A 14,835-nucleotide genomic window follows, 5' to 3' on the forward strand; every position below is an offset into this window, starting at 1 on the left:
CTAACACCATGGTTGTCCCATATGCTGTAGAACCAAAAGCCTCCACTGCTTAGATTGTCAGGAGACTGAGAACAGTGCCAATATTATTAGAGTTGCTGGATCCAGTTCATGTAGCATTTTAAATGCTAAAGCTGAACTGTGGAACTTGCATCTGCCAACAGGCTCCCATGGTAGAGAATCAAGGAGTAAGTGGGAAGAATTTTCCTCTGCTTCATATTGCATGAGTTACAGAAAATTGACCTTGTAGTAGCCCAATCTATTGTGCTTCAATCTGAATTTATGGAGTTTAGTTCACAACCTTGATGTTTAAGCAATTGCAAAAACAATTTTTAGAAAAAAAAATAATGGGGCAGGTGATGTTTCTAGTGGGGTTCCATGGGAATTGGTGCTAGGCCTGATGCTATTGAACAATTTCATCAGTGATTGGAAAATAAAATATAAATGTATTTGTATTGTAGAAGTGAGAAGCTCTGGTCCTGGACCAGGACCCCGATGTACTAGGCCCTGTACAAACACAGACCAAAAATACTTTCGTGCTTCAAATAGCTTATGCTCAAAGACAGATAATAGCTAGAGAGAGACTGAGAGGGAGTACAGGAACCCAGTGAGACAGTATTGGGCAGCATAAAGGGCTGTGGTCTCCGTATGCTAGCAGGCTGGCTGTTAAGTTTTTTGAAGGCATTATGGCAAAGGAGAGTTGAGGATGGATTTGAAGGAGGATGAGGTAGCTTTGTGTACATTTATAGGGAGCTTCTCCCAAGCACATGAGGCAGCATGGGAGAAAGCCTGAAGGTGCTTGTTTGAAAATGTAGCAATTGGGTGACGGAGGCTGGTCTCATCGGAGGCAGGAACTGATCTCAATAGTGAATGAAAGAGGATAGGTAGGTTGTGGATAGATTTTAAAGGGCCTTGAAAGTGAAGAGGGGAGAGAAGAGAAGGGGAGAGAAGAGAAGCATAAAGAGAGTCAACAACCCTGTCAATAGAAGAGGGAGCAGGGAGGAGAGGTCAGAGCAGCCAAGAAGCCTGCAATGCTGATGGACTCCGTCAAGCTATCACCCCCATGCCTCGTTCCACTAGAGTGGGGAGCTCAGCATAGAGAGCAGTGCTTGGTGAAGATCAAGTCAAGTAAACAGCCCTTTTGGGCAGCAGGGGAATTGAAGTAGGGCTGCAGGTCGAATAAAGAGATATGGGTGAAGAAATGTGCCGCTAAGAGGTTGGATGAGTCATCAGTGTGGAAGTTGAAGTAACAGAGAGGGGAGTGGGGGAGATTGTGAGAAGAGGAAGAGTGAGCAAGCCAGCAGGTGAAATCAGAAAAAGGCTGATGGTGGGGAGCTGGATAGATGCCATCAGCATGAAGAGGGAGAGAATGACAAAGACTGGTGGTGTGGTAAATGCCGATGAGGACAGAGCAGTCACACAGCAATCTGGATCTCGTGGTAAACTGGGCCTATTCAACCAAAATGGATTTTAATACAGCCACAGGCACAGTTGTACATCTAGCAACAAAGAAAGCAGGCTGCACCTACAGAATAGGGGACTGTATCCTGGAAAGCAGAGACTCTGAAAAGGACTTAGGGACTGGCATAGCAGACAGGCAACTGAACGTCAGCTCCTGGTATCATGCTCTGGCAAACTGCCAATGCACTCATTGGCTGTATGAGCAGAAATAGTAAGGAGTAGGGCTGGAGAAAATGCCCTACAGTAAGAGACTTAAGGAGCTCAATCTGTTAAATTTATCAAAAAGACTGAGTGGTGACTTGATTGCAATATGTCAGTACCAATGGGGAGAAAATATGGGCTACATAGGGGCTCTTTAGCAGAGAAAAGCATAACATGAGTGGCTGAGGTTCAGGAGACAGAACGTCTGTGGGGACAGGAAACTCCAGCTGCTTCTTTGCCAAAATGTAGATTTCTCCCTCATGCCTTTTTTCCTACCAAAAAATGGCTGCTTACCCAGATGATTGTCCTTTGAATTTTGTTGACACCTGGCTGAGACATCAGTTTGCCTTTTGTCTCTGGGGAACTGGTTTGTGCCTGCTTTTCTAAACTTGGAATATGTCTCAGCAATGTCATACAGTAGAATCTTATAACTTTACATACAAGGTTGCCACACATATTTTACCATGACAATAATCAGCAAATTACGAGTTTTCAAATGATACCTCACAAGACATATTTTGTACAAAATCCATGATAGCTGTGTTGAAAAGGGTGAACATAAGGAAACAGACTGTTACGCAGGGTCATTAAGAATCACTAGGCTCAGTTTAGTTCTCGGGAAATATCCTGTTTAACTCATGTGCTGTAGGGGGTTTCCCACCACAGCCCGTTTCTTGTCTTACCGTTGATTTATATCACAAAGATCCCTATTTATATTTAAGCAGCAGGAGAATAAAGTTACCATAACCTCCCAAAAAAGGTACTTTGAAATGCAGTGGAGGCAGATGCAGTCCCAAGTCATACCAGAGTTAGAAAATGCCACCGGCTATTTCATTTTCTAACAGTAGATGTCAGTCTTGCATAAGTCAGACTTATGGAAATCTGACTTATTTAAATGTTATGCTTTTATGTATAGATATAGATACATACATAACACAGCCACAAGGAGGACACTTTAAAGTTAGAAATCATTGGAAAAAATCTGTTAGTAAAATACCAATCCTGAATGTCAATCACCCAACATTTAAAAAAAAAAAAAAAAAGGATTTAAAGAGGTAGGCTATGCTAATGTATAATAAAAGGAGCTAGCTCAGTAGGACCGCTCAGATGTTTTTCTACTTACAGTAATCTAGCAACGAGAGGATAATTACCAATATTTTTTCCTCAAAAGAAAAAAGTGGTTTAGGTTAATTTAATTTCTCATATCACTGTCATAGCATTTAAGATGGAGGATGGAAACAGATCACAGTGAGGAAAATAGCCATTAGATCTTCCACTTACACAGCACGCGTCCATAAAACAGAAGCCAAGGGAAAGTTCTGTGTTTGGCTATGCAACTAAATCACTGTACTAATTGCTCAGCCTCTCTGGAGCCCTGCATCTGTGTAATGTTAAAAGGGCTCCTCTGGTTTTTGTTAGCTGCTTCTAGCAAGAAAAGAGAAGCCCCAGAAGCTCTTGAAATTGCAGGTACTGAGGATAATTCCACTCTAAGTGTCAGTGGAGCACTTCACACTCTTGGGACGTATATAGTTTTGCAGCACATTAGTTGTTTTTTTAATGCTACTACTTTATGCATCAGACCCTGAGCTGGTGTAAATTAATGTCATTTCACTTACTCCAGTGGAGCTTTGCCATTTTCTGCCAGCTGAGGAGCTGGCTGTAAATACATTTTTAGTGCTTTCTATCTCATAAAGCTCTTGCCAAACAAATCAAGCAGTGCAACACCAGCATTTTCGCCTCTCCCCGCTGTGTTTGCCAAACAAATGAATGCTTAGTACACTGATGCTATTCCCATTTTACACCGAGGAACTGAGGCATAGCTTGGGTAAATGATTTGACCAGTCACGAAGGAAGTCTATACTAGAGCCAAGCATTGAACCCAGTCCTTACTTGTGCCCAGTACTACATGTGAACTACAAGACCATCAGGGGTATGCATGAGTGGGGAGGCCTCCCCCTTCCCCCCAAAGTGATTAAATTTAAATTCCTTTGCCACCCCTGAAGACCATCTTTCTACCACAGTACAATAGTTACATAGGAAAAGGTGCTACAGATGCAGACACGGTACTATAGCTTGAACAGAACAAGTAAGTAGCTGCCAATAGTTCACACGCTACCCTGCTACTCAGGATGCAGCACTGCATACAGCCAGGAGGCCACCATAATAATTGACCCAGCGAACATTGCTGAGCGGGCCTGACCTTTATACACACTAGTATTTTCCATCTGCTGTAGACAATAATAAGCCTTTGTTCGTCTACAGAGTGTCGTTTGATGGCCTGTTATCCAGTCCAAAAGCACCTTCAGGGACAATATATTTTGTATTTATATTTTTGGTCAATGTGAATTTTCCAGACAGTGTTCAGGCCGAATAGGAGAGCCTTTGGGGTGAAGTATCTTGTAACATACTACCAGAAACTGCTCCAAAGCGGTTGTGTTCTCAGCTTCACAAAGACGCTAGAGACCTATCAAAGGCTAGAAGGTGTGTTAAAGTTAAATCCTCTGAGTACATAATTAGCTTGAATGCATGAGATTTCCATATCCCTCTGGCCAGCTCAGCCCTTTGATAGGTCTGAAGCGCTCTTGTGAAATTAGTGAAGGACCTTTGAAATGTGCCAGTGTGAACCCATGAACACTAAAAGGAGAAAGTAAGAGGCTGAGTGTCTGGCATTATTTCCTTTCTATCAAATATGCACTAGCTTTCACAGACAATTGGCTTGTGTGTGGCTGGCTGCATTAAAGGATGAGGTAATATACAACATGAATGATGACAATCCAACAGCTGCATACACACAGGCCTCGATCCTCTGGAATCACCTCTCGCTGTGCTCTTTCCAACGACTCAAAGAACACAGCCCCTGCAGCTGACAAAGAGTTGGGTGTTCTGCGTGGAAGGCCACTGACTATGGAATGCCCTGCTACCAGAGCCAGTGCAACTCTTGCCATGTTCAGAGCACAATGTAAGACTGACTCTTTTGCACGCAGCTTGCCTCAATCAATGTTAATAATGCTTTACTAATTCTTGTATTTGGTGTCCAGCCATCTTTGTGTTAGGAACGTTAGATAAGGAGAGACAGAGACAGAGTTTAACAACAAAATCACCAGTAAAATGGGCACGTCTGGTTTGATACTCTCATACGGGTGTAAAGTCAGCATGAGTAGGTGTTTTTGGCTTTTCTGGTTAGACACACAGAGCAGGTATGTTTGAAAGGGAAGATAAAGAGACTAGGGCCGCCACAGAAGATGTAATAATCAAATAGGGGCAGTGGCGACCAGACAAGGCTAGCACTACACAGATGTGTGGGATGAACAAAATAAAGATGGGAAAAGTCAGCTTCTTCCTGTTTCAAGCAGCTGGTCTTCTGACATGCCTAGCACCAGATTCCAAGAAGTCAAAAAGACCATGGTCGTTATGTGACTATTTTGATCTGATATTTAAAACTTCTTTCATCTTATACACGAATAGGTCACAGCAAATTGCAGAAAGTAAAACAGCATTGTGGTTTATTACACCTAATATATAGCCTCATTCAAAGAACCCTCACCACTGACCAGTGCACATGCATTTAACCTGTTTGCCAATGCGGTGACTAAATAGTTTAACATTCAGCAAGGGGCTTAAATGTATAATTAAACTGCAAAGTGTAATTAGTTTAATATGGGAAGTCTCCATCCTACATGGAAGAGCTAGCAGTGTAGTCTGCCTTGTTAGTAGAGCTAGGTTTTGTTTGTTTGGTCCAGGGGATAAATGCACAGCAGAGAATGAAATTTCCAGGTGTGAGCATCTGCAAAGAGAACAGCTTTGCATAAATAAATTAATTAAGGAAAGACATTTTTATGCTGGTGGGAAAGGCTTCCTTTACTGAATTTAAATCAGCTAAACTAACGATGCTAATTATGACACCACCAGCCTACACTTGGAAGCACTCATGACCAGCTTAGAGATAATGACCACATAACCTCAGTATGAATAAATGCCCCACCTAGGATATGGAAAAAAAAACCAGTCACATATACTGGTGTCAGGCATCAGGGCTTGCCGCAGATCTGCTGGGGGGGAGCACCTAATGCACTGCTGGCCTGTAGTAAGCTGCTTGATTGACTTAACTGCCTGATTGGTTGGAAGAGTCAGCAGCGTGGTTCGTCAGCCCAGCAGCAGCAGCAGCAGCAGCAGCTGGCTGCTCAAAGCATTTGCCCAAAGATGCCCTGTTGAATGCATTTATTTTACCTTTGGGGGGCAGTCAGCAAGATACTTACATTTCTGTGTGCTAAAACACATACAAGGGATTTTTTTGAGCTATTTTTAATGAACAAGCCCACTGACATGCACAGACCATGTTATATTCTGCACTTTTGCCATAAACTTAACATTATGCTAAGCCTGAAAATTTTTTTCTGCATCTGTCTGCAAATATGCCCATCACCATCCTCACAGCAATGCCCATGTATGAAACCTCCTTAACTACGCATCTGCTGAAACCCCCATCTTTGCCTTCATCTCCCCTTGTTCTGACTCTACACAACTCCCTACCCCGGCAGGCTGCCTAAGGCCTACCTCTGCAAAGTCCAGCTTGTGCCAAACCCTTCTCCTCACCTGTCACACCAAGGGATGGGTAGGATTTCATTTCAGACTCCACGCTAAGATCTTCCTTCTGATGTTTAAAATCTCTCTATAGAATTTCTACAGTCCTCACAGAACCTCTTTCATCTCCAGTCATTGAGCACCTGCCTCGAATCTGAACCCTATAAAAACAGAGTGAGCTGTGGATGAAAAATGGTTGTATTTGAGGAGGTATGGTCCAACTTCAATCCTCCTCATATATATGTATATAACTCTTTTGCCAGGTGTTGGCGACAGCAACAAGGGCCCAGTTCAAACACCTAGGGACTCCTCTTAAAATTAACAAACATACCGATGCAAGTCCCCACCAGAAACCGAAGAGACACTACCTACCTCCCCTGGCCACCCTTACCAGGAAATGCTTCCCCTCGCAAACACTGAGGCTGTGTATGGAACAAGGAAAACTGTATTAAGAGGAAAAGGAGCATGGCATTAATTTGGGAAAACACAGCAATACAGCATCTATCTGTCTCCATGTCACAGTCTGCCCCAAGACAGAGATGGGGCAACTGCAGACTAAGTCATGTCACTTTCCATAGCTAATGGTACACAAAGGAGTGCTGTGGCTAGCATTGCCTTTGACTGCCCTCACCCTATGGACCAGGATGGCGGTGTATTTTGTGTCTTGCCTAATTGCCTAGCTTGCCATAGCAACAGAGCTTAGCTTGTTGCCAGAGCAATAGAATTAGACTATTAGTCCTGGCGAGTTTTAGTGTTAGTTCAATAAGACACTCCCTGTGTTGCATCTCTCTGTGACCCTTTACTGATTTCTCTCGCTGAATACAAGCAATTAAAAGGAATTCAACATAACACCAGGTAGCATTATGCAGCTGAGTGAATTAATTTGAGGCAGCTCCACCCTGCCCAGGCGTCCCATGGCAATGGTGAATCAGGCCTCCAGGTTTACTCAAGTTTATTTAGGCCTGTATTTATTTGAGGTGCCATGGGTAATGCCATGATGGTGCAGGTGTCTGCCAGTGCCTCTAAATTCGTTAGGTGGCCATTTTGCTAGCACAATTTATTTTAATCTGGACTACACTGCAACATTAAATGTGGGCACTAAAACTTCTATTGTGCCACCCCACAAAAAACTGCTAGGCATTATTTTGGGAAGAGATGTTTTTTCTCTCTTCTTCACGTTCCTTTCTTTGGGGCAGTGAGTCAGCCAGCCCATTGCTCAGAAATAAACCTTTGCAAAAACGACGTTTGATTACGACTGATTATTTCTCACGTATCTTATTTCGTGTTTATTCATTTTGAATCCCTTTTAGCTGATGCTGCAATGTTACCAGTGTCACATGCAGAGTCAAACTGAATAATAAGCAAGGATCTAAAGACATCTTTACAAATCTTAATTTATGTTAAGACCAACAGCACTCCATGAGATCCACACATTTGTACCATTTGAAAGTTGAGCCAATTCAGTTGAATGACTTGCCTCGTCTGTGTCCCAATCCCCTGACTCCTTTCTCCCAGTGCTATGCTTTAATCACAAATTCATCCTGCCTAAATCTGTCTTTGTCACAAAATTATGGTTTGTGTTATGCTGCACCCAGTGCGCTCAAATGAGCTCAAGATCCCATTGTTCTGGGCACTGGCCAGACAGACCCTATATTCTGATTAAACAAGAGGTCAACGGTGATGAGAGGAGAGGTAACTTACCAAAGGCCACACAGCAGGTGTGTGCAAAAACTTTGAACAGAACCCACATCTCCTGGCTCACAAGCATGTGCTCTACTCACTAGTCCACACTGCCTTGTCAATGATGATGTTTATACCTAGTGACTTTAATGAGAACATTTTTCACTGGGGTGTGTGTAGGTGTATGTGTATTATTCCCTCTGCATGCTTTAAAAAATTAATGTGATGTGAAAGGGCACAATGTGCACTTCATTGCACTGATAAATTGCTTCTACTTGACTGCTGGTGCTAAATGACCAAAAAAGGTCACAAGCCAACACAATAGGATAACTTCTGCTCTTTGCTAACAATCATACAAGAGGAAAAAAATGTTGGCCACTTTCAATTTTTCGATGTTGAGAAAAGATTGTACTTTCTAGCTGTTTCATTACAGCTGTCAAATGCCTTGCATTGAATCGTTCCAAGTCACTGCCCTGTGTTAACATTTCCCTTTGGTTTGATCTCAGATTGAGGGTTAACAGCCAAATGGGACGAGTTGTTTTATGGTAGGGGACACCCACCCATAATTCATGCGAGACCTTCCCAACCTCATGACTAGCTGCTCACATCAGATCTATTCAGGCTCCTTGGGCCAGTTTGTCCTTGCCATTTATTCATAATGGACTTTATGCCTTTTGTGGCCCAATCACGCAAGGTCTCAGCACCTCCAGGGAGTGCTGAGTACTCTGCACTCCCAATGACTGCAGGATCAACTTCTTAAGCCCGTCCACCGCAAGGATCGCACAACAGAATCACTCCAGTAGGAGTGGCCCTGTCTGCACATGTCTGTACTAGGGCCCTAAGCAGCAGCTTCCTTCTCCCAGTCAAGGACAGAAGCCAGGACCTACTCGCATTCTTGCAGCAGCACAGCTGCTCACTCAAATAGGCTACTTCCATTTGCCCAAATCGTGCAACGTGCAGAAAAGAGAACACTCTGCCAGCCAATGGCAGTGAATAGCTTTTGAAGGCAAAGAGAACAGAATCTCCAAAAGACCTAAACCAAAGCAGCTTCACAAACGGCTGAGAAAAAAATGATCAATCCTTCTTTTAGGTCAATTTTGGGATGGTTACACGAGACACTTTCAGAGTTTGAGACATTCGATTGATTTAGCACTCAATAAAATATCACAACGTCCTCTGAAGCTGTTAATACCTGTTCCTCTCAGGACAATGTTGACAGTGACGGTTTAGAAAGAAACAATGTCTAAAAAACCCAGAAAGAATCCACTCACCCGCGGCATCCAACTATAGCATCATCATTCTTCATAAAGAGCTTTCAAATCTTCTACTCACTGAAGGCATCATTCATTTTTCATCGTATATCCATGATCAGGCTTAATTCTAGTGAGAAATGAATGTATACCAAGGTTTTACAGCTCAGCCTTCTGCCTGGTGTGATTACAGTTGGCAAGAACCTTTTCATGTCAGGAGAGGGAAGCATGAGTGGATGTTGTGTGTTAAGTGGGAATGAGGGTAGCAGAGGGTATGTGGAATGCTACGTGAAGTACATTGGCCCTTCATAGGGTCATGACTTGTTAATGAACTGCAATTCACTAATTTTCATTTACTACCCACAACTATGGGAAATAGGGCAACAAGCCTTTTGTTTTCTTCCATCTTAGCGGCATATCAGTGAGCCAGATTCTGCCTTCAGCTACAGCACTGCAGCTATAGACACTTCCTACATTGACAAAGGGGTTTTTCAATCAATATAGGTAATCTACCTCTCGAAGAGGTGGGAACTAGATTGACAGAATTCTTCCCATGGGGGTTATGACAACCTAACTATGTCACACAGAGTTTTAAATTTTTCATAGCCTTGAGCGATGTAGCTAAATTAACCTAAATTTTAGGTGTTGACCAGACCTCAGTTACATCTCTGTAAATACGCAATAATGGCTTAACTGCATTTATTCCAGATATATAATACTATGGGGTACCACAATACTGAAAAATAGCATCGTACAGAAAGCAGGGAAGAATACTGGAAGGGAAATTTAGATGGAAAGGATGTAGTTACTCAGCCTGGAAATTAGACAGGCTACTAGAATTGACATTTTTACTTCGGGGATATGTTAAATGGCATCTCTGATTAATTGCCAGGACTAGATGTCAGATCAAACTGATACCCAGAAGCCAAATGCCCTGGATAAAGCTGGCTAAATTATTCACAGGAAAAATGTAAGTTTCCTGAGCAGTTATACCCCCTAACTTTCAAGGGATTCAAAATCCAAATTTGTATTTTGTGGCTGGACCCCCATCTATAGTTGGGAAATTTTTTTACTTCTCACACAAAAGATGGCATAACATGTTCATTTTGCTAGATCACAAGCTCTCTGAGACAAGAACTCTCTTATTTACATGTTTGTAGAGCCTCTGCCACAAGCTGATCTTTAATTGGAGCAACTAGATCCTACTATAATAGAAATAAATGATAATAATAAATGCCTGTCCTTTAGTATCATGATGGGCATTGGCTTGGTATTCTCAGAGAGATGATTTCCACCACTTCCTCCATCCTTGGTGTTATCCTTGGATATTCCCTATTTAAGTACTGACCAGACCTAGTTCTGCTTCTCTGATGAGATCTGACACAGTCACAGCCCAAGGTGATTCAGGATCTATAAGGTTCATGATTAAATTTCCCTTGGTCATTGGCATCTGCTTCCTATTGTAGATCCCTACTACTTTACACACTTTATAATCTACAGCTTTTTTTACTGCGTCTCAAACTAGAAATAAGTGAAATCTAATTGTAATGCAGCATGTGTTTCTTTACTAAGGACAGGCGTGTCCATAGAAAGATTGAAAGCAGCATTTTTCCTAACTCAGCCTAAAAACACTCTAGGATTACTTACTTGGAAGGTGGATGAAGGCACCATTAGTAGCAAAACATAGTGATATGCAAATGCAGTGTCACTATCTTTTTCGACTTACTTTGTATGAGCAATAGCCAGCTGGTGACTCACACAAACGTTTGTGCAGCCCATGGGTGAGTTTTTGTGCCCCTAAGTAGTGCAAGGTTCTGCAATGCAGCCCCTCCCCCACCATCTGCTACGAACCCTCCCTTCCTTAAATATGCACTTGGAGTTCAGTGTCTTCGCGCTGTGCTGCTCAGGGGAATAGTACGGTCTGTCTATGCTGCATGTGAAAGTGTAATCTAAACTAGTACAGGTAGCAAGAGTAGCATAGATGTGCTGTCACAGCTACGCAACTAGACGCCCCGAAAGGCTGCTACTCCAGTTGCTAGCCCACGCCACCATGTCTACACTTATTGCTACCAGACTAGCTACATTAACACGAGCGAGGGTATGCCTACCCATGGTATACTCACACCTCCATTTCCAGTATAGATGTACCCTTAGGCTATAGCTTTACTCTGAGCTAGGGGTGTGAGTCGCAGAGGAGGGCAAGCGTGAGCTGTGGTAGCCTGGGAAGTGGCGACATGGCTTACCCATTCTGAGAACAAATCTGTCTGAATCTTGGGGGTACACACTCAGTGTGGCTAACCTGAGCTGCCACATATTGCTGCCCATATTACCACGGCTACACTACTGTTTTTAGCAAGCTAACTGAATGAGAGCTAGTGAGTGTATAGTTACATAAGCTGGGACTCACATCCCTAGCTGCAAGTGTAGACATAGATTCAGAGTGCTCCAAACTCTGGTCATGGACACTCTAGGATTTGTCTCATCCCTAACTCCACCGCACCCCAAACCAGCAGCAGCTCATTGTGGTGGGACCTCACTAGACCCCACAGCTTTCTGGTAAACAGGCAGCAGCGCTAGCGTGAGGGTTAGTGGGAAGGGTTGTGGGGAGAGAGGCCAGACGCATGGGATGAACACCTCTTCCAGCTGCCAAACACACCCTCTTTAACGGAATCTCTGACCCTCTTCCCAGCTTCCAAACCTTCCTGCAGCCCTTAGAGAGCAGTGGTCTGAACAGCTCCCTCCCCAAGCAGTCAACCACATCAGTGACAGTAGAGCTGGTCAGACATTTTCCCTGCTCTGCCTGCTTCAGCATGATCTGGGTTGAAAACCTCTGCTGTGAAACAGGCAGAGCAGAGACTTGAACCTGGGTCTCCATCATCCCTGGCTGGTGCCCTGGCTACCCACACACAATGCAGAATGAAAACAAATTTCAACCTCCCCTGAAAATTGCCACGAAGAGGAACCATCATTCTTCTTCGAGTGCTTGTTCATGTCAATTCCATTCCAGGTGTGTGCACGCCTCTGTGCACGGTTACCGGAATTTTTTTCCCCTTAGCGGTATCCGTAGGGCCAGCTCCGGCGCCCCCTGGAGCCCTGCGCTCATGCCACAGTATAACAGGCGACGCCGGCCCTACACTCCCTCAGTTCCTTCTTTCCATCCATGATGGTTGCTGGAACTGTTCTGCTTGCTTTCGCAAGTGCGCTGTTAATACCCTAACGCAGTGTTAGCTAGTTTGTTTATCATGATATGTTCTTTGTTAGTTAAATAGTTGATAGTTAAGTTAGGAGTAGTCCCTGCTGGGACCTTCACCCAGGAGTGGGGCATGCCCTGGTCTCTGGGTTTCAAGCCTTGCGTCTCCTGCAGCAAACCCTTCCCTCTTAGTGACCCCCACGACAGTTGTCTAAAGTCCCTGGGGGAAGCTCACAGGAAGGAGAAGTGCAAGATCTGTAAGGCTTTCAGGCCATGGACCCAAAATGAGAGTGAAATCTGCCTGAAGGCCCTGCTGATGGAGGCAGCGCTGAGACCAGCCTCCGAGCCAGCAGAATCTAGGTGCCAAGCATCACATCAGGGCAAAGCACCCAGTCAGCTCTGCCACGGCACCAGACCTCTTCCTCTTCCCTATCAAGGAATAAACAGAGGGAGCAGCGTTCAGCTAGACCGCTGCCATGCACTGAAAAAGTCCAGGGAAGTGGGGTCGAGTAGGGGACCCATACAGGAGAGTCAGCAGGAGAGAAAACCACTGCCCAGAAGTGCTAGCCTGACAAGAGAGCCACCCCTGACTCCTGGGAGCAGAAGGGGGCCTCTTCAGATTGTGGTGCCATCGACACCAGAGGCATTCCAGGTAGTGAGGAACCTGATGGCCCTGCCTTTGCCCCCTTTGCCTAGGTCCCCAGTGCCGTCGACGGAGAAGGCTCTGGTTTCCAGGGGGAAGCCTACGATGGGTTCCCCCGCAATGGTTGCATTGCTCCCCTGAACAGAGGCATTCATTCCTGAGGACCAGGTCACTGTGCAGGGAGCTGTCGTTGCAGCACTGGTCTCCGAGTGGGCATTCCCGATCTCCGTCTCCTGGGTGTTCCTCGGCAGTGGAACACCAGCAACAGAGGTGGTCTTATAGAACATGGGTCTTTAATCTAGCAGACCATGTCATATCTAGTGGTCCAAAGATGAAGCTTGACAGAGTGAGACCAGAAATAAGGGGCACATTTTAAACAGTGAGGATAATTAATTATTGGACAAAGTAAAGTCTGAGGGAGTCTAGTCTTTAATTTGACCTGCTAATTCCTCAGAAAACTGCAAACCATCTTGTCTTCACTAGGATTTGACTCTGAATTAAATTATTCAGATTAAGAACACACCTTTTTCCCAATTAAGACAAAGCTTAGAAGGTCTATAGTCAACAAACTCACTTTATTAGTCAAGCAGAAACATATTTAAAATTAGTCCAGAGAATGGAAAGGAACTCAGTGCATAAAGCAAGAGAAGAAAGAGAAATAGTGGTGCCTGTAGCTATGGTAACTAACAGATTTTTTTTCTGTGTAACACACCTTTAAATTTCATAGAAGACAATTGCCATTCTGTGAGGCAGAGGTGATACAGTAGGTTATACAGGATACACAGTGCTTGCTCTCTCTTTCTCTGACATATGGAAATCTACGTAATCTACAAGAAAAGATATTCAGACTGAAAATATATGGTTGCACTTTGCGTATGGAAAAATAACAGAGCCAGGCAGAAATTCTCTAAAAAATTGTGGGGACTGTCTATAAAATTGATATCATTATTGACTGTTTAGTCTGGCCAAGACACCTCACAAACTTGCTGTGGCAGTGAGCTAATAGCATGTAATCTTTGCGCTGAAAACAGTTTTTGATTGTGCCTCAGCAGATGGCCCCTGTAAAATCAGCAAAACTATTTTACTAGCCATAAAAATAAGAGGCCTTTCCAAGCAGTTGTCCAGGCTTAACACAAATGTAATAATGCAGCATATCTCCTTCCAGTCTCTAAACTGTGAGGTCCTTGGAGCTTAGGGCATGGGTGAAATCATGGCCCGACTGCAGTCAAAGGCAAGACTTCCATTGACCTCAGTGAGGCCTGGCTTTCACCTTGTGTTTTTATTCTCTGGCTAAAGCACCATGCACCGCTGCAATGCTGTATATCAGTGTTAAATCCTAATAATCACAATGGCAGGGTAGTGGCTACAAGTTCCCAAATGCAAAAGCTTTCTTCACCTGAATGGACACTTTCTGTAAAAGCCACTTAATGAACGTTGCATGCAGCGGTTACTGATGCATCCTAATGCTGTGACACTTTGAGAGAGACTTTTGTTTTGTCTGTCAGGCTTATAGGTAAGTATAATGATCATACTCCAGTCACAAGCCAATTCCCTTTCCCCTTCTTGAAAGGGTCAAAAGCAGATTGTGGCTGGCCTTGCGTGAGCTCTAAAGGGGAGGAGGACGAGTGCACAGAGAGCCTCCTCAAGCTTGTCTCCCTGTGCAGAGCTCCATCCTGGCACAACCTACTTCACTTTGGGAGAAGCTTGAGTGCCCAGGAAGCACTCCCCATAACCTTTGACAGGGTGATGGCCCTGCCACTGCAAAGTGCACTCCCTGGTATGATTGTTATTTAAAGCCTCATCCACCCCTTCGCCAGAGCAGCCTTTGCCGT

This window comes from Emydura macquarii, unplaced genomic scaffold (assembly GCF_026122565.2).
Source record: "Emydura macquarii macquarii isolate MOO-44397 ecotype Brisbane River unplaced genomic scaffold, CSIRO-AGI_Emac_v2 contig_1045, whole genome shotgun sequence".
NCBI classification, from domain to species: domain Eukaryota; kingdom Metazoa; phylum Chordata; order Testudines; family Chelidae; genus Emydura; species Emydura macquarii.